This window comes from Desmodus rotundus, chromosome 2 (genome assembly GCF_022682495.2).
Source record: "Desmodus rotundus isolate HL8 chromosome 2, HLdesRot8A.1, whole genome shotgun sequence".
Classification (NCBI taxonomy): Eukaryota; Metazoa; Chordata; class Mammalia; order Chiroptera; family Phyllostomidae; genus Desmodus; species Desmodus rotundus.
The window spans coordinates 144,322,910-144,345,015 of NC_071388.1; the positions used below are offsets into that span (position 1 = coordinate 144,322,910).

The following is a 22,106-nucleotide window of genomic DNA, read 5'->3' on the forward strand; positions in this document are numbered from 1 at the left end:
GAATCTTTGCACTAAGAAGGGAGGCGCATTGAGATGACTAATTGGATGCAGATATATCTTTAAGAATTACCATCAAACATTAACGTTGCTGTTTTGGTCCCAAAGTTGTGACCTAAAAATAAATTGCTTATGTATCAATAATTGTTTACTTAAAACATAACTAATAATGTTGACCTAAATCTTTTATCAATGTATCACACAAGATATTTATTTTTGAAGTTTTTTAAGGCATAAAAGGACAGCAAAGGAAGTCTCCAGTACAGAGAAACATTATATTTTCAGCACCATAATTATTGTCATTTCCACTGCTGTAAAGCTTTAATCCAGGAGAAACGCATCAGTAAAATATGACTCAGTTTGATCTGAAAGTCCTTGAGAGGGGGAGAAATATCTGCAGATGGTTGCTCATCTGCGTCTCATAATTACAGTATATGTTCACACTCTAATAAACCTAAAAATATATGGAGACCAATATAGCTAATCTCTGAATAAGCAATAACTAATGAACATCTGGAAATGGCAGCATGACTTATAATTGAGTAGATAATTTCCAAATCAGTGAAGTGGTGGCTGTTAATTTGTTAGTGTAAGTCCTCCAGTACCACCTAGGCCTTTAAAAAGCACTAGCCCCTTTGAAACATTTATTTGTGCGAGTTATAATATTATATAGTTTTAAATAAGTCTGTATGCAAATGTACTTCTCAGACATAGACAACTACGTGGTTTGGTGAGTTATTGGGAATACTGATCAAATTATTCTAGGAAAACCAGGCTAGTAGGAAAATCAGTAGGTGCTATTCATATATTTCTTATAGCTATAGATGAGCCGCAGGGGGTATAGAAAGCATCCCCAGGAGGGAAAATGATTTATAAAGTACCAATGAGTACAAGCCTCAATTCCAAAGATACCTCATTTTCTGTTGTCTCTAATTTAGTTGCGTTCACCACTTTTGTGGCATTTGCAGAAAATTAATTGCTAAGCTTATTCACTGGGAAACATGACATTCTTAAGATAATGGTATTCCAAATTTGTTATTTTATCTTAGTGTTCTGGGCTTCTAGCTTTCTGAGTCTGAATCAATCAGAGTAGCTCTGTTTTTGCTAGTTTTCTTTTTTTTTTCAAATACCACTAGTACTTGTTTTGATAAGGCATTGTGTTGCCAAACAGAAAGGTTTGAAACCTACACATTTACGGATATTTCTATTATAAAGAATACAGATTGATACTTGACATCAGCATGTAAGTCATTCAATGTGAAATTTCAGGAAAATTATACAACAGGCCTGAACTGAATGTATTGTAGCCTAACATAATTTGTCAAGCTTAATGACCTACAAATAAGAAAATACTTAGTGGTAATCTACTGGCTGAGCTATAAAAATAATATTTACTAAGATATTGAAATAGCAGAAAATATTTACATTAGATTTGTTTTAATGAGTAAAAGGATAAAAAGTGATAGGTACAATTTAAATTATATACATCACATAAACTTGTATTTAAGAAAAATAAAATAATTACATTAAATATTAATAGTAATCTTTAGATGATATGATTATGAGCATTTTTACTATTTATTTGTCCTTTTTTATATTTTCAAAATTTTTATTCATAAGCTTACATTGTTTTAATAAGGGAAAATTGCATCCTGTATAGTCGATACTTAAAAACACTGGTTGGTAGCAGAAGTGAAAATTGTCAGTCTAGATAAATTGTTATATGCAAACATAACATCTCTCTCAGATATTTCCTTTAAGCATTTTCAATCTTTGAACGAAGCACCAGTCTTCCAATGATTTATTCACATATCAAACAAATATTTGTAGAGCACTCACTATACGTCCAACACAATGATATGCTCTGGGAATGCCAAGAAAATGAAGACCTCATTCTTAAGATCGTTCTATTTGTATCGCAGGTGCTAGTGTACTATGCAATTAAAATGGACTTGGGAACATGGAGGCACATGGAAGGCAGCTAAGCCAGGCTAGGGAGGGCGCCAGGAATAATTCCCCAAAGTAGAAGAGCCCTGTGCTGAATCTTGATACCTTATACTTAATTGAGTGCTTATAATGGGCCAAATGATGTTCTCTTTACATGTATTTACTTACTTGTTAAGTATAGCAGTCCTAGGAGAAGTCTGGTATTAATTTGATTGTATTGATACATACAGAGGAGAAAATTGAAGCAGAGAGAGGTCGTATAGGGAATAAGCGGCCGAACTGGGATTTCAACTCAGAAAATTTAGCCCCAAAGTCCCTAATCTGAGCCACTAGACTCATTTGTCAACCATGATGTGGTGGAGAAAGACGAACTAACTCTAGACAAAGAGATTAGCAGGTGAAATGGAAACAGGTGAGAAAAGCAGGAATTTAGCAGTTTGGAGAGCTGGACTACAGAGCCTTAGTCAGGGGCAAGGTGGGTGGGGCTGAGAGGGAAGTTGGAAAAGTGTCAGACCATTAAGTTACCACAGACCTTTGTGCCAATTCAAGATTGAAATTCATCTTGAATTGACAGGGGAACGATTGGTAAGTGTTTTCCAAAAAGTGACATGATCAAATGCTTTTTTCAAAAGTTCACTCTTTTGTGTGAGAAGAATGAATTGAAGGAAATGTAGAGGCAGTAATTCTACAATGAAACAAATTAAGATTTTATGACTCAAATTATTTGTATTAGCACCAGGTATTTTTTTCTAATCTTTAATGATTTTACGTGATTAGAATTTGGAATCTAATATAATGCCATATAGACAATCAGTAATTAAATGTAATAATGATGATTACCATCTCTAAAACTGGACAGAAAAACAATAAAATAGTATATTAATTTTATAGATTCAGGGCACTGTGTCCACATTGATTAAAATGTGTCTAGTAAGTCATTGACAAAGAAAGAACAGAGAGGTAAGCTATCAATTTGCTCTGTCCAAATGTAGTCTGTTCTTCTCCCATATCCAGACTTAGCTAACAAACAAGAACTTTAATAAACCCTCTCTAGCTGCATTAGTTTGCCATTGTTATGGCTTCCATAACAAATTACCACACTAGGAATACTAAAACACAGAATCTTTTTTTTTCCTCCCAATTTTTAGAGGCAGGAACTCCAAGATCAAGATGTTAGCAGGTTGGATTTTCTTAAGGCCTCTATCCTTAGCTTGTAGATGGCCACCTTCCTGCAGAAGCATTATTTTAAAGTAACAACCAAAATAAATTTATCAGTTTTAAGACTAGGGAAAAACCTGGTGTAAGGTACCAAATAATGATAACATCTCATGAAGGCAAAAAAAGGAAAAAAAATTAAATGTCCCTCCAAAAAACCTATTTCTAAAACAGCAGAGCCAAAGATTTTTATTTCTTAGCAACTAATTGGACGATTAGAAAATAGGTTAATAGCAATTTAGTAGAATTTAAATTCGTAATAACCTGAAAATCTAAAGTATGGGATGGGTTAGGTTTTACAATTTTTGCAGGAAAAGACTTTTGGCATAATCTATTAAACCAAAACAAATGATGCAGTGACCGTTGGGGAAAAATGTGATTATCGATCACCAAGTTAGTTAAAAAATTAATCATATTTTTATGTCTAAAATAGATAATTTTATATCTATGGTAGATACTGCAGTTTTGACTTTATTAAAATCTGCAGAATTTATTTTGCTGCTGTTCACATTCCTACAAAAAATATGAAGAGAGTAGGGGTAGTTAACTCACATACTGCCACACCTTAGTTCTTTTAAAGTGTCATTTTCTTGTAACAATTAGAAAAGGATAAGAAGTCGTCGTAACCAAAAATGGTGTTGATCACAGGTTTTGAAGTACCTACTGGTCCAGGCCAAGTTTCTCTTAAATTGAAATAAAAGTAGTACCTATTTGTAACAACTTAAAGAAGTTACATAAGGATTAAAAAAATGCTTATTAAGTGCTTAGCTAAATGCTTAAACTGAATAAAAAGAAGGGCTTTAGCTCTTTCTGTTCTTTTATCTTTTCTTTCTTTTTTTTTTTTTTACCAAACCCCCCCCCCAGAAAACAAAAAACAAAAAACTAGAGGAAGCATAGTATTGGAATTTGGAAAATAGGTACCTGGCAGGCATTTCCAAGTCCAAAATTATTATTATTTTCATTATTATTTTGGTTTGTGTGCCTTTTCTTTACCTAAGAGCAACCCTAATATTTCATGTTTGTTAAAAAGTTTGAATCTAATGAAATATTCAGAGATAAGTACCAGGAAAGTCCTCTTTCAAAAAATATCTACTGAGAACTGAATGTATTAATTTAAATCTTTAAATTTGACAAAGCTGAGAAAGATTCATCATTGCTTTGATTTTTTTCAGACTTTAGCCCCCCTATTATTTTGTAAATATTTCTAGTATTTCAAATTACTATTATAACTAAGGAGATTTTTATTATCAAATACATACTTTCCCTTGAATCAGTATCTACACTCTCACTTCCTAGTTTCCTTTGCTGTTTACTCACATCTTTCCAGTAAAGAGTAATTTTCTTATATATCAAGCCTGAGGAGAGTTATTGTTAATTATAAAAAATGACAATTAGAACCATTGTTAATAATCTATTTTATTTTCTGAAAATGAGATAAAAGAGTAAAGAAAGTCCAAAGACCCAAAGGCACACAGAAGGATAATCGGATGCTACCTGGGAAAAATATCTTGCTATATAGAATTTTTTGTTTGTTTGTATGTGTGTTTTTTTATTTCAAGGTCTCTCTCTCCTTTTATCAGCATTAGAAATTAAATTAAATTTAGAGATCATAAGATTGTGGGAGACAGTCTCCTGTTAAATGCGCTATCAGGGAGCTGATATACAAAAATCTGAATGTCAATTGACTAATAGTCAATGAAAATAATAATTATATTCACTGCCACAGGACATCGTCTCTATCACCAGGGTTATTGAGCCATGAGTAGAATGCAGCCTTCCCTATACTCTGTTATATAGACACTGTGATCCTACTTATGGAGTGCTACTGACACTTCGACAATTGCCCATTTGGGCTTATTTTTCCTATGTGTTCACATCAGAAAAATCCACCTCCTGATAACAGTCTCACATTAGCTATGTTAATATTTATGTTAGAGAATATAATTCAGCTCTCTGACAGTCATTTTGTTTTATGATGAAGACAAAGATGATCATAATATGATGATGTTGAGGCTAAAATGATGATGATATAAAACTGCTTTGTGGTTTTTCTGGTTTTAATTCTCTATAAGTCATATTTATAATTTAAGGCAATAATCACAAACTTGTTTTTTATGTGCAAAGTTCATTGCTAGGATGAAGACACCTCACATTGCTCTCATGTACTTTAAAAAAGAAAAAAGTTCATAAATATCTTACAATATCTTCATGATCAATGTACAATAACACAGTATAATAATTTATTTGAATGATAGGAAGGACTCCACAGGCATGGACATTGATTCCTTTGTTTATAAAATAAGTACAGCTGCTCTCTTTAGAACTCTTTCATATAAAACACCAACTTTTGATTTGTTAGTGACTTTCCTTGTGTAGGGGAGAAAGATTTCTTCTACCCTCAAGTTTCCTTCAGTTGGTCTAATAACCAAATAGATATGAGAAAAATTAGAAAGAGAAGAAGACCCAATTTAATTATGTACATATGTATGGGAAACTCACATGCATAATAAGTTCAAAGATAGAAAGGGAAAATTTGGTATACATGTCATTCTGAGCTAGGGAGGAGATAAGGCACCTTTGGGCTTCTGAAGGTCATTGCAGGGAGAGCACATATTCAGTAATTACTAGTTTGCCCTGCCATATAAATAGGTCAAAAATATTATCTCTGATAATCTCCTATTATGGGCGCATTCCTTAATTCAAATTCTTCTCGGTGGTTAAGGGGGGTAGGGCAGAATTTTCTCTTGAGTTTGTAGAATTTTGGTTGCCTTTAGCCGAAAACAGTGCACATACTACAAACATAGCTTGGGATGGTTCGTCCTGAACTCCCCACACTTGAAATCTCTCATATTCTACTGAGTTTCAGATTTAGTTGAGAACTCAATCTTAAATGTCTGCAGCTGTAGCCACTATAACTGCCTCTTCCATCACTGAACTTACCCTTTCTGTCCTTTGCTCTGGCTGCTGTTGCTGCAATGGATTTACCTTTCCACTGTGTGGTAATGTCTCTTTCCCAGCTGTTCTTGGTTATGAGCCCATCAGCTGTGCCAACGTCTCTGCAGCAGAAAGCAGAGGGCCAATGTAAGCCGTCACCCTGGAAGCGTGTGTCATTGAGCACGCTTAGAAACAGCCTTGCGCAGCATCTCTGACAACAGGTAATGAAACATCTGCAATAAATTTTCTCAGAGAAAGCAATTACCTACTCATGGGGCTTGAACAACAGCAATGTGATCTTTGATCCTGACGTTCTCTTATGAATTTTCTGATCACTTCTATACAAATACACAGGAATATTGACAGAATCATATCTGATAAATTTGCTTTTGTGCATCCCCTCCATCGTAGATCAAAGGAACTGTTGTAGCAAATTCTGGGAGGAGAAACTCATTATATACTTACACTTACCATCATATTCCAAAAAAATGACAAAGCATTCTTTTTACTTCATTAACCTTGCTGAATATTGACTTCTTTTATTTTTGCCTTTGGTTCTAACATATATAAAAAATTGACATTACTTGTATAATATAAAAAATAAAATAAATACTTAAAAAGGACAAAAGACTCTTTCTTCTGAATATTTTAGAATATCGACAATGATGGAATGCCAATGCAAAGACGATGATTGCATAAAGGTGAGTCTAATTCACAGCACGTAATTTATTTTCATTTATTACTAATGCCATTTCTGGTTACTCTTCCTAACCCAAATTTATATACTTCTTTGTACAAAATGATTCAATTCACTTCTGGTTAAAGCACAGAATCTTATTCTACTAGAACTTTTGAGTCTGAGCATCCCAGTATTTGCTACATATTTTAGCTTTCTCACAGGCTGCTCTCCCAGGATCAAGTAAGCCTTAGCTCATAGCATAGAGATTACTTTTATATATCATCATGTTCTTTGAAAATATACAGCTCAACTGAACTGAAATATAGCAGGCAAAGTAGATTGATGGTGAGTGAGTGTGTTGAGTGTGTGGAGAGAGAGAGAGAAGTGAATGTGTGTATCAGTTTGTGGTTATCTGTGATGAAATTGTTCTATATGAATTGGCAGCATTTATATTTTAACATCATTGATGTTCCCTAATCAGTTTAATTACTGGGACTTGTTGATTTATTATTTTAATTAGGAGGACTTAAGCTGCAAATAACATAAAGCCTCAATTTAATTGGCTTAAAAAATAAGGGAAATTTTGGGTTGAGTATATGCATTAGTGGAAGAGGAAGTTCAGAGCTGAGACATGATTTTTTTCAAGGGCTTATAATATCATGAGGAATCTAGCTCTGGGTCTCTCAGCCCTGTCCATATTCATATGTTAGTTTTCCCTCATGATGACTTTATTAAAATGATTGCAGTAAATGTAGGGCTACATTACTACGTATGAAGTCACTAAGGCAGTGATTTTCAACCATTTTCATCTCATGGCACACATAAGCCGATTACTAAAATTCTATGGCACAGCCCTGGCCGGGCAGCTCAGTTAGTTAGAGTGTCCTCCTGTACACCAAAGGGTTGTGGGCTCAATTCCTTGGCAGGGCACATATCTGGGTTGTGGGTTCAATCCCTGCTTGGGAAGTATATGGGAGGCAACCAATTCATATAGATATTTCTCTTTCTCTCACTCTCTCCTTTCCTCTTTAAAAATCAATAGACATATCCTCATATGAGATTTAAAAAATAAAATAAAATTCTGTGGTATACCAAAACACATTATATTTTGTGCTGGCCTTACAAAAATAGGTGCAATTTTGATTGATTTATTAAAAAAATAATAATAGTAATGGCCTACCTTTTTGCTCCAAAGTGACTTTTTAAAAAATCAGATGTGTATACTTTTATGTAAAGATTTCTAGTACCAAGAATTAATCAGATGCAACCTCCTTATGCAATGTGACCAACAAGGTGCAACTCCATTATACGATATGACTTACATACTTACGGTTCAAACCAGGGCATTCACCCCAGAGGGCTATTGTGTTCACTGTTGTCATAAAATTTTTTTTCTTTAATTGATTCCAGAGACAGGGGAAGGGAGGGAAAAAGAGAAAAGAGAGAAAAATCACTGTGAGAAACATTGATTGGTTGCCTCCTGCACACTCCTCAACTGGGGACTTAACCCATAACCCAGGCATGTGCCCTGAATGGGAATTGAACCCTCAGCCTGCGGGATGACACGCAACAGACTGAGCCACACTGACCAGGAAAGGAAGATATTGCATGTTTTAAAAATTCTTGGAATGCACTGGTTGAAATTGCTGATCTAAGGGAAGGGAGTCCAGTTGCAGCACTTTAAAGATGCTGAGTTTGATTGTTGCTGAGCCAGCACAGAATGAATATTAAGGTCTGGACCCCATGACTGTGATGAAAGGAATGGGATTGTACTGAGTCAAGGTCACATTGCCACACCTGAAGCTTGGAGGATGCCCAGGTCACATTACCCACACCTGAAGCTGGGACAGCAGCCAGTTTTCTTGGAAGCACTAGGATCTCTAAATAAAAACAAGGGACAATTGGAAAAGGATAGGTTGGAAAAAAATGCATATTGAAGATATAATCAATGAATACATTATAATTTTAAAAAATCTGCATTGCCTGTTGCAAAAAAAAAAAAAAAAGAAACAACTCTGTGATACTGAAACTCTCATCCCTCATTCTGTAAGGACTGACTTTATTCTAAAAGACATTTAGCTATTCTTTGTGCTGTGAGGGAGTGGGTGCCAAAAAGGAGTTCAGCAGGGAAGCAGAATGAAGAGAAAGCTGGACAGTTTCCCAGCTCTCTTAAGTCAGGTCTTCACAGTACAGCTTCATTAATCTCTCTGAATTTCTCAGAACATCAGACACACATTCAAATGCTAGTATGAAAATACATTTCATAGCCAAATATGAATGCTTTTCATACCATGTATCATTTTGGATTAACTACATCTCTTTGATAAGGTATAACTATTCCTCCAGGTTTGAACCAAGAATGGCTTAGGGAGGCTCAGGAGAGATACTCAAAATCTTTAACAACTGCAATGTTGTGGGCTTCTGCCAATCATGGTGCCCTAAGCCAAGGAGATGGGTTGCCAGCTAATGTTCCTAACCTATGAGTCTTCGTTAAATGACAGCCTGATTAGTTCCTTCCACAAGGAACCCTTGAGTGGTTGTAATGCAATTCTAGTGTTAAAAATGGATGTCAAATGGCTTGATATTTGTGAGTATGAGGTCTTTATTCTCTTTCACTGTTGCTGATATTTCACTATTGCTCTGAACTTTTCTATTTTGTAATAAGTATGTGTCAGTTGCTGTCCTTTATATAGATGGTAATTAAACATATTTAATCTCTTTGACCTAGAAGAACAAATAAATAAAACTCCTAATTATAAATTATTTCTTTTACAGGTATAATTAGTTTTCTTTGCCTTGTTTTTTATCGGTTGCTGATATGTCAATAAGCTGTCAATATCTTTTTTTAACTTTATTATTGTTCAATTACAGTTGTCTGTGTTTTCTCCCCACCCCTCTACCTCACCCCAACCAAACCCATCTCCCCCCACTGCTTCCACCTCCCCCTTGGTTTTGTCTATGTGTCCTTTATAGTAGTTCCTGAAAACCCTTCTCCCCACTATCCCCTCCCCCCTCCCCTCTGGCTATTTTTGGATTGTTCTTAACTTCAATGTCTCTGGTTATATTTTGTTTGCTTTTTTCTTTTGTTGATTATGTTCCAGTTAAAGGTGAGATCAGATGGCATTTGTCCCTCACTGCCTGACTTATTTCACTTAGCATAATGCTCTCCAGATCCATCCCTGCTGTCACAAAGGGTATCTTTTTAAAAAATATATTTATTTATTACGCTATTACAGTTGTCCCGTTTCCCCCCCTTCACTCCACTCCACCCTGCCCACCCCCTCCCTCCCACATTCCCCCCATATAGTTCATGTCCATGGGTCATAGATATAAATGCTTTGGCTTCTACATTTCCTACACTATTCTTACCCTCCCCCTGTCCATTTTCCACCTACCATTTATGATACTTACTCTCTGTACCGCAAAGGGTATCTTTTATTTACTCCTTTGGTGAGAATGTGTTTTCTGGAAGAAAGCCGCCATGGCTTTGACTGCCATTCGCCAATTGTTTGCCGGCGTGCACAGCACTGTCAACTTTAGAGAGGAGTGATCGTGGGGCCCACACTTGAGAGACGCCAAGCCGTGAGAGAATGAATATTTTGATGGGAAACTCAGTTTTTTTCACAGAGTCACTGCCGATAACTTCTGGGTAAATTCTGGTGACTACTGTGCACTTGTCACCTATAGTTTTCTGATGTCATGGTCACTGATTCCAGATTTACCATGGAAGTAAAACCTGGAGTCAAAACAAAACAAAACAAAACAGTCCCCTTGAGATGTCAGACCCCATTTAGACATATTTTTCTAACATCAAGGATAAATCATATGGCATATGTAAAAGTATTACTATCTTAAATAATAGCCAAATAAACCTTTACTGAAATGACTAGAGCTGGATTAATATTGACTTTACATGCTACCAGGTACTGCTTAGTAATTGTGACCTCAAATTCTGAGCAAAAATGAAAATTTAAAAAATTCTTTGAAGGATCATTTAGGAAGTTTATTTCTCTCTTATTTCTCCTCTCAGACCCATCAACACAGTATCTTAAGCATAGTTAAAAGAAACACATCTTGACCAGACATAAAATAAGTTTAAGAAATATTTCTACTGCAAATTTCACTTTTTTTCTAATTCAGACTTTTTATCATTTCTGTAAAATTCATAGTGCCGGAAACCAGTGTGTTACCCGAGAGGAGGACATACAGAGGTTGTCAGTGATGCTCACTCCCAAATTTATATTTTTATCCTATGTATGTGTATATTCAACTTGCATTTCAAACTCAAATACCCAAGATGAAATTAAAATCTAGATCCCCTTTCATTGTTTCCTGTTTAGTAAATGCAAACATCTTGTTTCCATCATCTTGTTGCCTGTAGAAATCTAAGCCAGCTCTGAGGACCTCCCTCTAAATGCCTACACCCAGACACTAATTGATAATTTCCTGTCAGTTTTGTCTCCTAACACACCTTGAACCAATCAGCATCTCATTCTTCACTGCTACTTCCCTCACCCAAGTCACTTAATTGTGTGTATCTGTATGTATCCCTCTTCACCCAGTTCATTCTCTTCTAGCTGCCAGATGAGCATATAAAAAAACTCAGATCTGATAAGGACACTCTTTTATTTAAGGACTTTTAGTGGCTTTCTGTGACTCCTAGAATTAAAAACAAAAGGACACAAACACCACTAGTCCTGATGTGTATGGTACAAAAGGTCCTGGATTGGTGGTTCTCAACCTTGACTTGAAATTATAATAAATAACTGGGATTTTTACATTCTGGTACCTTAAGGAGGATTAATTTTACTTTCTCAATTTTATTTCTGATGTTCAAAGATCACAGTCGGGTTGGTTGGAGTGATAGGTAGAGGAGCAAATGGTATTTGGATTCCCAGAAAATTATACAGTACTGATGAATCCATCAATAGGAATTCTATAACCTGGCTTGAGAAAGGTTGGCACTAGAGCGATTGTGTAATTGCTGTTTATGGTTTCCTCCTGTGTATCAACCAAGAGTCTACTGAGAAAAGAACCAAAAGGATATGCATTCATTTATTCATTCATTCAGTCATTTACTCATTCATCTATTTTAAAGAATTGGCTCTCATTCTTATGCAGGCTTGGCAAGACCAAAAGCTGATGGAGAAGGCTGGCAGGTTAGAGATCAATGAGAGTTGTAGTTTGATCCTAAGAGCAGTCTTCTGGCAAGAAATGAAGAACCGCTTTTGCACAGGAAGGCTGAAGGCAGTCTACTGGAGAATCTCTGCGTGCTCAGGTGGGAGGGCAGAGTTCAATCTTTTGTTATAGTCAACTCATTTAACAAGGCTCACTCAGAGGACAGTGGGCTAACCACTTTACTCAAACTCCACCAATTAAATGAAAATCTCATCCAAAAACAGGAACATCTAGAATAATGTTGGATCAAATATCTGGACACCATGGTCCAGTCAACACATAAAATTAGCCATTGCACCTTGTTTGTTCACTTTCCTTCATGTAACCTTTTTATAGACGTTATAATTGAAGGCAGGTATGTAAAGTGTTATCTGTTAACTTCTTGATCTCTTGCATAATAAATACAAGGAAAACTTGATAAAGCCTCCTGGGTCCCAATATAGGTTAATGGAATCAGAATTTGCCTCTTAATAAATATAGCAGATCATTTTTCTACTTAGTGATATTTGAGGCTAAGTCAATTGTGTTTCTTCTGAAATAATCTAATATGGTAGTTGTTATTATTTCATTGGATTATTTGTTTTTCTGATACACAGTAATGATCAATATGCCCACTTTTCATTATCAGCATTGCCCTGAGTTCTCAGGGCCTTGAGTCACAGTCTCATGAAAGGTATGAATACAGTCCAGAAAAAAAGACATGACCTTTTGTGTATTATTGTTGTTGCTATGTGGAATTGGACATCTTCCATGATATTTGCTTGGAGTGGCACAGAAAAAAAGTAAACTTGTTCTAAGTTTCTTTTACCTGCCTTACAAAATATTCTAAATTTAATGATATGAAAATTATAGTTTTGGGTCATTTATACGTCCTCCTGAAGAATGAAAATTTACATGACAGAAAGCTGTCTTTATTATCTTATTATAGTGAATTAGTGAATATGTATGTAAAAACATTTTCAAAATCGCTTCCTTAGGATACTACTCATTTCAAATTTGGCTGAGTAGTCAAAAAGTTCAGTGAATGTTTTATAGTATATTGCTTTTCTGAAGACTCATAATATGCAGTAAAGGACATTAAAGATTTTGAGAAATACTCCTGTTAAGAAAATTAATTCATTTTTCTAAAATGTTTCAAACTAGTTTTTCTACACAACATATTTTTATATGACATCATTAAACATAGTTCTGGAACATATTTTGGAAGGTATTAGCAGTTGCTGTCTTTAATTATTCATTCAATAACAACCATTTTGGGGATCCTTTGCTATTTTAGGAAATGTGATCTGGGACATACAAATATAAATAATTCTGAGGGAAGGCACAATTTGGAATTTCCAAACATGCAAATAAATAAATTGCAAAACTATGATCTACATGTTAAATAGACACCCAAAGGTTATGGTGCAAAGGATTAAGATTTATATGTTTGTCTTCTAGGTAAACTCAAGCTTAAAACAATTATACTTCATAAATACCAGAATCCTGCTGTGAGAAGTAGGAACAAGAAGAGGCTTTAAAGCAGAATAGAGGCATGATCAATTAAAATGCTTTCAGGAATATCACTTGGCAGGAATATGGTGGAGGGACTATGGTGAAGAGAGCCTGGTGAGAAAAAGAACAGATGGGAAGCTATTGCGATATTTCTGATGAGTAATCCGAGTTTCTGAACTAAGGGAGTTACAGTGGAATTAGAGAAGACAGGCCAGATTTGAGAAACACTATAAAAAAGAACTGACAAGGAAAGCTAACAGGTTGAATAGGGGGAAAGGAGAAAGAAGGGAGAGGCAAAGGTTACTCCAAGATTTCTGCCTTAGGACATGGTGTGGATGGTAATTCCAGTAACACCTGGGAAAGCAGGGATTGATCTCAGATTTGAACCCATTTGGAAATTTGGTATGTCTGTACAGAAACAGCATGGGCGTATGTGGTTGGAGGCAGAAATATAGTATGGAAATCAAAAGAAATCAAGGCTGACAAACAGATTTGGAAGTATTACTTACCTATAGTTAGTGTGGACAAGAATATTCCAAGAGCACATAGAGTCAGAAGGAAACAGAAACAAAACAGGCATTTGGCTGAGACAAACTAATGAGAGAAACTTCTTGGAGAAGACCAAGAGAAGCACTGCAAAAACATTCGGGGACAAGCAGAAGGTCTTGTTCTAGATGATAAGAAAGGAAGGCGCTTCAATTCGTGCATAAATGTTTCATTCAGTCCTGCAGACTTTGGACTTCCACTGTCATTTTCCTCTGCAGTCTCCTTCACTGCTGGCGTGCTTAGCTCTTCTTTAGAGATGCTAAATATGCATCAACGTCACCTTCTATTTGATATTTTATTTTCTGTGTTTAATTCTTTGTTATTTTTACTACACAATAAATGCAAGGTAAAATGTAACACATAAGTTCAAGTGATGCCCTTTTTCCATTTAAAAGATTTTTTTTCTTTCTCAGATATGAACTACTTCAAAAAGGTTTTGTCCCAAATCTTCTCTCTGACCTGTTTCACTCGCTGTAACCCAAGTTTCTCTTTCCAAGACTAACTGGGGATATACTGTGACCAGCTTCACCACACAAACCTCATGCCCTCTGCTCAAAAGCCTCCATACTGATGCAGAGGAGTGAACGGCCACAGTTCCTATTCCATGGCAGTGTGTGTGTGTGTGTGTGTGTGTGTGTGTTGGGAAAACTGGAGTAATTAATCTTCTTGGGGCACGTTTGACCAACCAATAATAGATGGGTGGGGGAGGCTGGTTAAAGATCCATTTTGCTTCCTTTTGGCTCCACATGGTGGCCATGAGAAGCAAAGACTGCCTCTTAGAGATGGTCTTCTGCGGCGGAGCGTAGCAGCTCATCCTCCATTGCATCCTCCATTGGTTTCCTCCTTCCTTGCCTCATTTTACTTCCCTCCACTCTTGCTCCCTGGGGTTGTACTCTCTAATTAAGGAGTATGCCGTAAGCCATTGCCATTGCCTCAGGATCTTCTTTTCTTAAATCCAAAGCTAAGGATTACTCAATATCAATGACAATGATATCTATTAAGAAACCATTCTTGTCTCACTGGTTTATAGTTCTATTATGATGTACTAGGTTATCAGGTGGGTTCCTGGGTGTATAATATGTTCTGTTGATTTCTCTTTAGAGTTATATAACACATTACAATTATATAACACATTTTAATATGAGTTCTTTCCACATTATTTTAAAAATGTTCTTACTTCCTTCTGTTAATGCATAATGTTATCAATGTATAATGTGATTACTGTGTAATGTGATTCATGTCTAATGTTATTAAATTTATAGCTGTGTTTCATTTGTTACAGATATTAAAAGTCATGAATAAGGCAACAGTTACCAAGTTCTTACATTTCTAAAATTAAGTGCCAGACCTCTTTGGGACATGCTTAATGACTATGAAATTGGTTCAACCAACATTGTTCCGTTAGCCATTTTCAGCTAGATATAACAAACCAAAGATTTATTTGCGGTTTAAAAAGCTGAGAATTGCTTTGTAAAAAGTTAACAGATTACTGAGTTTTTCTTACATCTGTTAGGAAATAAGAAAGACAAAGCCAAACGGAAGGAATTTCAAGGGAATATTTTGGAAAGCTTGATGTGAATGCCCTGGAGCTTGAGGGCCACTGGAACAAAACCTGAATCACACCTGGAAGGCGTAGAGCAGAGCTGTATGTGGCTAGAACTGTCAAGGAAGCTGGATAAGAGGGCTTTCATTGGGAGAAAGCTGTACTCTGTAGGGCAAAGTTTCTCTGGGGAGTGGGGCTGCCTGCGGATCACTTTGGAAGAGACATTGGGGTGCTCCTGCTAGGAGAGCAAAGTGGGCAGGACATATACACCCAGTCGGGAGGGCTTACTTGTAGGCAGCCAGCAAGGTCCACTGAGCATTTGGAGGACGCCAGCAAGGTAGTTCTGAGATTTACCAGAAAGAACACTCAAAACATTTTTTAAAGGGAAAATCATCAATTAAGAGGCTAATGCCCTGAGGTTCAAGTCAATTCTTTGTCACTCACAAATAAGATGATGAGAGTCAGGCTATAGTGAATACCAGAAGTGGGGTACATTGGAGTTGGTGAGGGGGAATCCGCAACCTATTGTTTGCACCAGGAGCACACCTGGGAGAGAGACTGATTTTCTACCCCAAGTTCCAGGTCTAGTGAAAGATCTTCTTATCATTTAGCTACCACCCTGGGAAGATCACTCTAGTGCCACGAACACCGGGTTCAGGGCCGAAGCAAGCTCTCTGCCACTTCATGAACCCAGGACACATGACTTCCATTGCCTCATTTCTCATCCACATACAACTACACCCTTTACCATACTGAGGCCTTTCGTTGTGCCTGAGGAAAGTAACTTCCAGTGATTCCAAAATGCATTACCCTTCTAAGCAATGCTATTCATACTGATTCCATTGTAACTTCATCTTTATTTGTCTTATAGCACCAGCTTTTAACACAAAAGAAGAAAAGAGGGCAACACTCAGATCCAGTCTCTTGTAAGGCATCCAGACTGGAAGAGTACATGTGAGCCCCAAAGGGCCACGGATCGCTACTTAGCACAACACAGAATGACTTGAATATTTCAGGAAAGGACAAATACTGACTGGGGATGAGTAGAGAAGGAATTTGATCAACTATTTTCTTAAAACTTGAAAGAATAAAGATTATACAATCTTGTTCTATGTGGTTAATCCCTCTTTCATTGCCACTTGTTCCCAGCATTTTCTCTGTCAATTAAAGCAACTTCTACTGTCCTATTCATTTTTGGAGGGCCTGTGGTGGTCTCTCATTGTTTTGATGTATCAGGCTAGGTTTGGTCAAGGAACATCCTTTTTTTTTTTCTCTTTTTCTTGCTTTGCCTCTTCTCAGGGCATGGAAGGGGCCACAAGGAGAGGACTCTTCTGTATGCTGTCAGCTCTGGGCATTTCACTCTCCAGCTGTGGTATTTCCTTCCTCTTCTATTCTGAGACTGGGATCAAGTCCACGTCATTTCATAGCAACTAGGCTGGTGTTCTTTGCACTCCCCAATGTTCAGAAACCAAGCCTTTTCAAGATAACTCTCCCCTGCAGTGTTAATAGTTTCCTACAAGGCTGCTTATACCTAACATTTTTTTTTCACAGAATTTTTAATTAAGCAGTCTATTCTTTTTAAATTTAGAATCCTATAAAGCCTTTGTCACACCTGTACATTGGTAAGATTCATGCATTACATTAGAATATTAGTGCCTGGGTGAGAGACATTTGTGTGACAGGTAACCTATTGCAGGATTGCTCATCCTTCTTGACTAAGGCTTTGTTACCAGTATCTTGCCCCATGCTCTCTTCCCTGCAAAGGAATGCATTGTCTTTTGTGAGGTTTTCACGTCTCTCAAGTAATTCATTTTTACTAGGTTGGCTCCATCATTCATCCAAATGTGAGAGAATCCCGGGAGTGTGCACAGTTTGAGATACAGTGGGCACCTCTCCCTCACCCCCCATCTCTTCCACTCTCTTTTAAATTCCAGAAAGCCATGGAGGACGGACCATGCCTCTCAGAGCCCTTTAGCTTCCTCCACTTTCCTGGGTGCACAACGAGAGGGAAGGGAAGGTCTGAGCTGGCGAGTTTCTGTGCCCCAACCCAGATTTAGCAGGGATAGCTTTGCTTTGTCTATCTTATTTTTCCTCTCTCACAAGCTTTCTTTTTAAGAATGAGTTTAAGAATTTTATTTTTCCTTACCTCTACTCACAGTCCTAAAAGATGTTTAAGGTTATAAGTATTAGCAACAGTAATTATGAACAGTAATCCTGGTGTACATACAATCAATTGTAACTTTTTGCAAATAGATGAAGAAGAAATATGCAATTCCGGAAAACATACCTTCAACACAATTTTTTCTTCTCCCCACCCTGTCATCAAAACAGTCACATAAAACTAGTGCCTTATTTGTAAGTATCTTTGCTTTAGAAAAATGAAATTCTCTTGCTCTAGAATGTGGGTAAAATAAGATGTTTCTCAGGATATGGATATATACTCATGGCATAGATATATAGTTTTTTGTCTTTATTTGAATCATACCTTGAACTTACAGCCCTTCATACTGTTTGAAAGACATGCGGAACTGAAGTATCAGTGACAGATTTTATAGTACAGTTACTTGCCTTTAAATAGCACTGATTTAAATGTGCATTAGTAAGTTGGATAAGTTTAGCTTTTAAAGTCATTATTTGAAGTATTCCGCTCGTGTTTCTAGATTATTTGCACATCATTTCACTAGCCTGGCCCGCCCCTGTCTCTGAGTTTCAGAATGCTCTTTTTCCAGTGTGTCATTTTGTAACCCACACAGAGCACAATGAAAGGTTACCGCTGACAACGCTGAGCTGGTGCAGCCCTCAGGCTCTTTGACTCATGCTAAACAAGCAAACTAAGGGGAGGCCTGCCTGCATGGGGGGACCAAAAGTAACCACAAAGGACAGTCTGAGCATAAATATTTCTAGCTAAAAGTGTGTCATGGTCAATAGTGACATCCTGGGCCTGTAACTTCAATCTTTCTTTACCTTAAGTGAGACTGTCTAATATCTTTTTACAGAGAAAGTATGCTATCTTGTTACATCTAAGATAACATACTTTTGAAATGCCAGAGTAATCTGCTTTCCCAGACCCCTCTGAAGACAATCTCCCACCAGAGCAGACCCCAGAACCCTCATTGTTATCTTGTTTCCGAATACTGTGTCTTTGTGCTGTAAATGTCAATTGTTAACTATCCGGTACCCACCACTGTGAAAGAAGCATGTCTCTCAGTTTTGCTCTTTATCCAGTCCCAAGGATTCCCCCACTTTAGTTTCTCCTGCCCCTTAACCTGCACCAATGGATTTCATGTAACCCTCCTTCTGTGTCTACCTTTGATTATAATGTGTAAAATAAGCTGCAAAACTGTCACTCTTCTGAGCATTTTCTCAATTCATTGAGATTTTTTTTCCAACAATTGTCATCATTTTGACTCAAGTAAACTCCTGTAAGAATTTTCCCTAGGATGGACATTCCTTCATGGACATGCACTTGGTGCAGTAGGCAGGTTCCATGGAAGCTCACCCAGGACCACCCTGCAGACTGGGACCCTGTGCTAGGTACCAACAGAGGCCCATTGTGCCTCACCAGCTCCTGCCTTTGGGTTGCGTGAACTTGATGCATTTTTTTTTTTTTTTTGAATTCCAGATCTTCCTGTTTTAAGGTAGGAGACCCTGAATTTATTTGAATTGTTCTTAAAAACAAAAACAAAAAAATAAAATAAAATAAAATGTCAAGGTGTCACTAAAGGTTAAAGGTTGAGATAACCCAGGCTAAAGATAAGGGTTGAGATAACTCAGGGACAGAAGAAAAAAAATGGGTGACCACTTTTTTTTTTTTTTTATTGTTATGCAATTACAGTTGTATGCCTTTTCTCCCCATCCCTCTACCCCACCCCAGGTGAACCCACCTCCCTCCCCCCTCTCCACCCTCCCCCTTGGTTTTGTCCATGTGTCCTTTATAGTAGTTCCTGTAATACCCTCTTCCCACTATCCCCGCCCCCACCCCCCACCCCCGCCCTGGCTATTGTTAGATTGTTCTTAACTTCAATGTCTCTGGTTATATTTTGTTTGCTTTTTTCTTCTATTGCTTATGTTCCAGTTAAAGGTGAGATCATATGGTACTTGTCCCTCACTTCCTGGCTTATTTCACTTAGCATAATGCTCTCCAGTTTCATCCATGCTGTTGCAAAGGGTATAAGCTCCTTCTTTCTCTCTGCTGCGTAGAATTCCATTGTGTAAATATACCATAGTTTTTGGATCCACTCGTTTGCTGATGGGCACTTCGGTTGCTTCCAGTACTTGGCTATTGTAAATTGTGCTGCTATGAACATTGGGGTGCACAGATTCTTTTGGATTGGTGTTTCAGTGTTCTTAAGGGTATAATCCCAGCAGCGGAATTACTGGGTCAAAGGGCAGTTCCATTTTTAGTTTTCTGAGGAAATTCCATACCGTTTTCCACAGTGGCCTCACCAGTCTGCATTCCCACCAACAGTGCACAAGGGTTCCCTTTTCTCCACATCCTCTCCAACATTTGTTTGTGGATTTGTTTATGTTGGCCATTCTGACTGGTGTGAGATGATACCTCATTGTGGTTTTAATTTGCATCTCTCTGATGGCTAGTGATGCTGAGCATCTTTTCATATGTCTCTGGGCCCTCTGTATGTCTTCCTTGGAGAAGTGTCTGTTCAAGTCCTTTGCCCATTTTTTAATTGGGTTGTTTGTCTTCCTGGAGTGGAGTCGAGTGAGTTCTTTATATATTTTGGAGATCAGGCCCTTGTCTGAGGTATCGTTGGCAAATATGTTTTCCCATACTGTTGGTACTCTTTGTAATTTGGTGCTGTTTTCTTTAGCCCTGCAGAAGCTTTTTATTTTGATGAGGTCCCATTTGTTTATTCTTTCCTTTATGTCCCTTGCTTTAGGGGATGTGTCTGTGAGGATGTTGCTGCGTGGAATGTCTGAGATTTTCCTGCCAATGTTTTCCTCAAGGACTTTTATGGTGTTACGGCTTATATTTAAGTCTTTTATCCATCTTGAGTTTATTTTCGTGTATGGCGTAAGTTGGTGATCGAGTTTCATTTTTTTGCACGTAGCTGTCCAGATCTCCCAACACCATCTGTTGAAGAGGCTGTTTTTGCTCCATTTTATGCTCCTGCCTCCTTTGTCAAATATTAATTGATCGTATAGGTTTGAGTTTATTTCTGGGCTCTCTATGCTGTTCCATTGGGGGTGACCACTTTTTAATTTTGGTTTTCAGTTGGAACTACTTACTGCAAGTCTGAACAAAACCTTCTGCATTAGACAAAGGAGATTCTGAACTCATGCAGCTCTGAAGATAAGGGCATTCACTTCTGCCAGCTTGAGTTTCGAGTGTTCTTAGGTGACTAAGATTTATGTGGAGATGTTTGAGGGTACTCCTCAAAACAAGCAGGGCCCTATAGGGAATCCCAACACAACTGCAATTAAACAATTGGCTTATCTGGGGACGTGCAGATAAAAATTGGTCACCTAGCTCTCTGAGTCCTCATGGCTGTGTTAGATAGCTCGGGTGAGAATCCAAGACACGTAAGAAGGTTGAAGTGACTCTGTAGGTGAGAGCCCCCTAGAGCTCAACCCATAGGCAGCACATGTCAACCCACTATACAATATCTCTAGAAATTTGTTGAGACTCTGCAAATCTCAAAAGAAAACTAAAATTAACACAGGAAATCATGCCTCTGAGGATGACAAGCTCCCAGGCTCCAGCCCCATTACTACTGCAGATGTACAATGCATAGGAAGCCTTTACTTGCAACCACTACTTACAGAAATGGAGATTTAACTCTAAGTAATATTAAGCTAAGATGACCAAAATGAACTCTTTTGACACCTATATTTATTTTATTTTATTTTTGTGAGTGTGCACTGTAGGAAAACGAAGAAAATCTGGCTCTAACATCAAACCGAATGAGAGGCTTACCTCACTTGGCAAATAGAAGCCTCTGAGATGGGGAACAGAGAGACGTTCTTCTTTCCATGAAGTTAGTAAGAAAATTCTAGAGACTGTGTTCAGACTAAAGAAGATTTCCAAAGCTGCTCAATGCCAACTCCCCATTTCGCCCTCTTCTCCACTGCCCTGCTGTACCCTACTTTGTTGTCTGGACTTACGCTCCCTTCCTCCTCCCCTTCTCTCTCCTCCATCTCCTCCACCACCGCTCCCTGCTGACCTAGGGGACACTCAGAATAGAAAACTAGACCAAAATAGACAAGGAAAAAAAAGAACAGAAATTCTGGCAGCTCCCTTTGGAGAAAAGCTGATCTCAGGCAGAGGGGAGCCAGCAAATGTATGCGTCCCTTGGACTAGAACAGAATTAAGGAACCCACTAAAAGTTTTCACCACACCTTTCCAGGACACTGATGGGTTCAAAAAGGAATTTGCTTTAACTGTTAGAAACTATGAATGACCCTTGCTATTCTGATCTATTCCAATTAACACCTACTGGTTTCTGAGGGCAAAGCAACAGAATTAATAAACAAGGTTCACTGTTAAACTCCTAGAGAGGATGTTTTAAAACAGATAGAGACATAAAAAAGTTGTGATATGTATGTGCAATGGAATAT

The 22,106-nt window shown here is 37.5% G+C and overlaps 1 long non-coding RNA gene across 1 annotated transcript in view; it reads right to left on the minus strand.

Annotated features, from left to right (window-relative positions):
* LOC123478647 (uncharacterized) overlaps positions 1-21,640 on the minus strand; it is a 49,120-nt gene extending 27,480 nt beyond the window's left edge. The window contains exons 1-3 of the long non-coding RNA XR_006653918.2: positions 21,466-21,640; positions 10,184-10,508; positions 6,100-6,215 (exon numbers count right to left, since the gene is read on the minus strand). This is a non-coding gene — a long non-coding RNA (uncharacterized lncRNA). The remainder of the gene's footprint in view (positions 1-6,099; positions 6,216-10,183; positions 10,509-21,465) is intronic.
* Between the last annotated feature and the right edge of the window lie 466 nt (positions 21,641-22,106).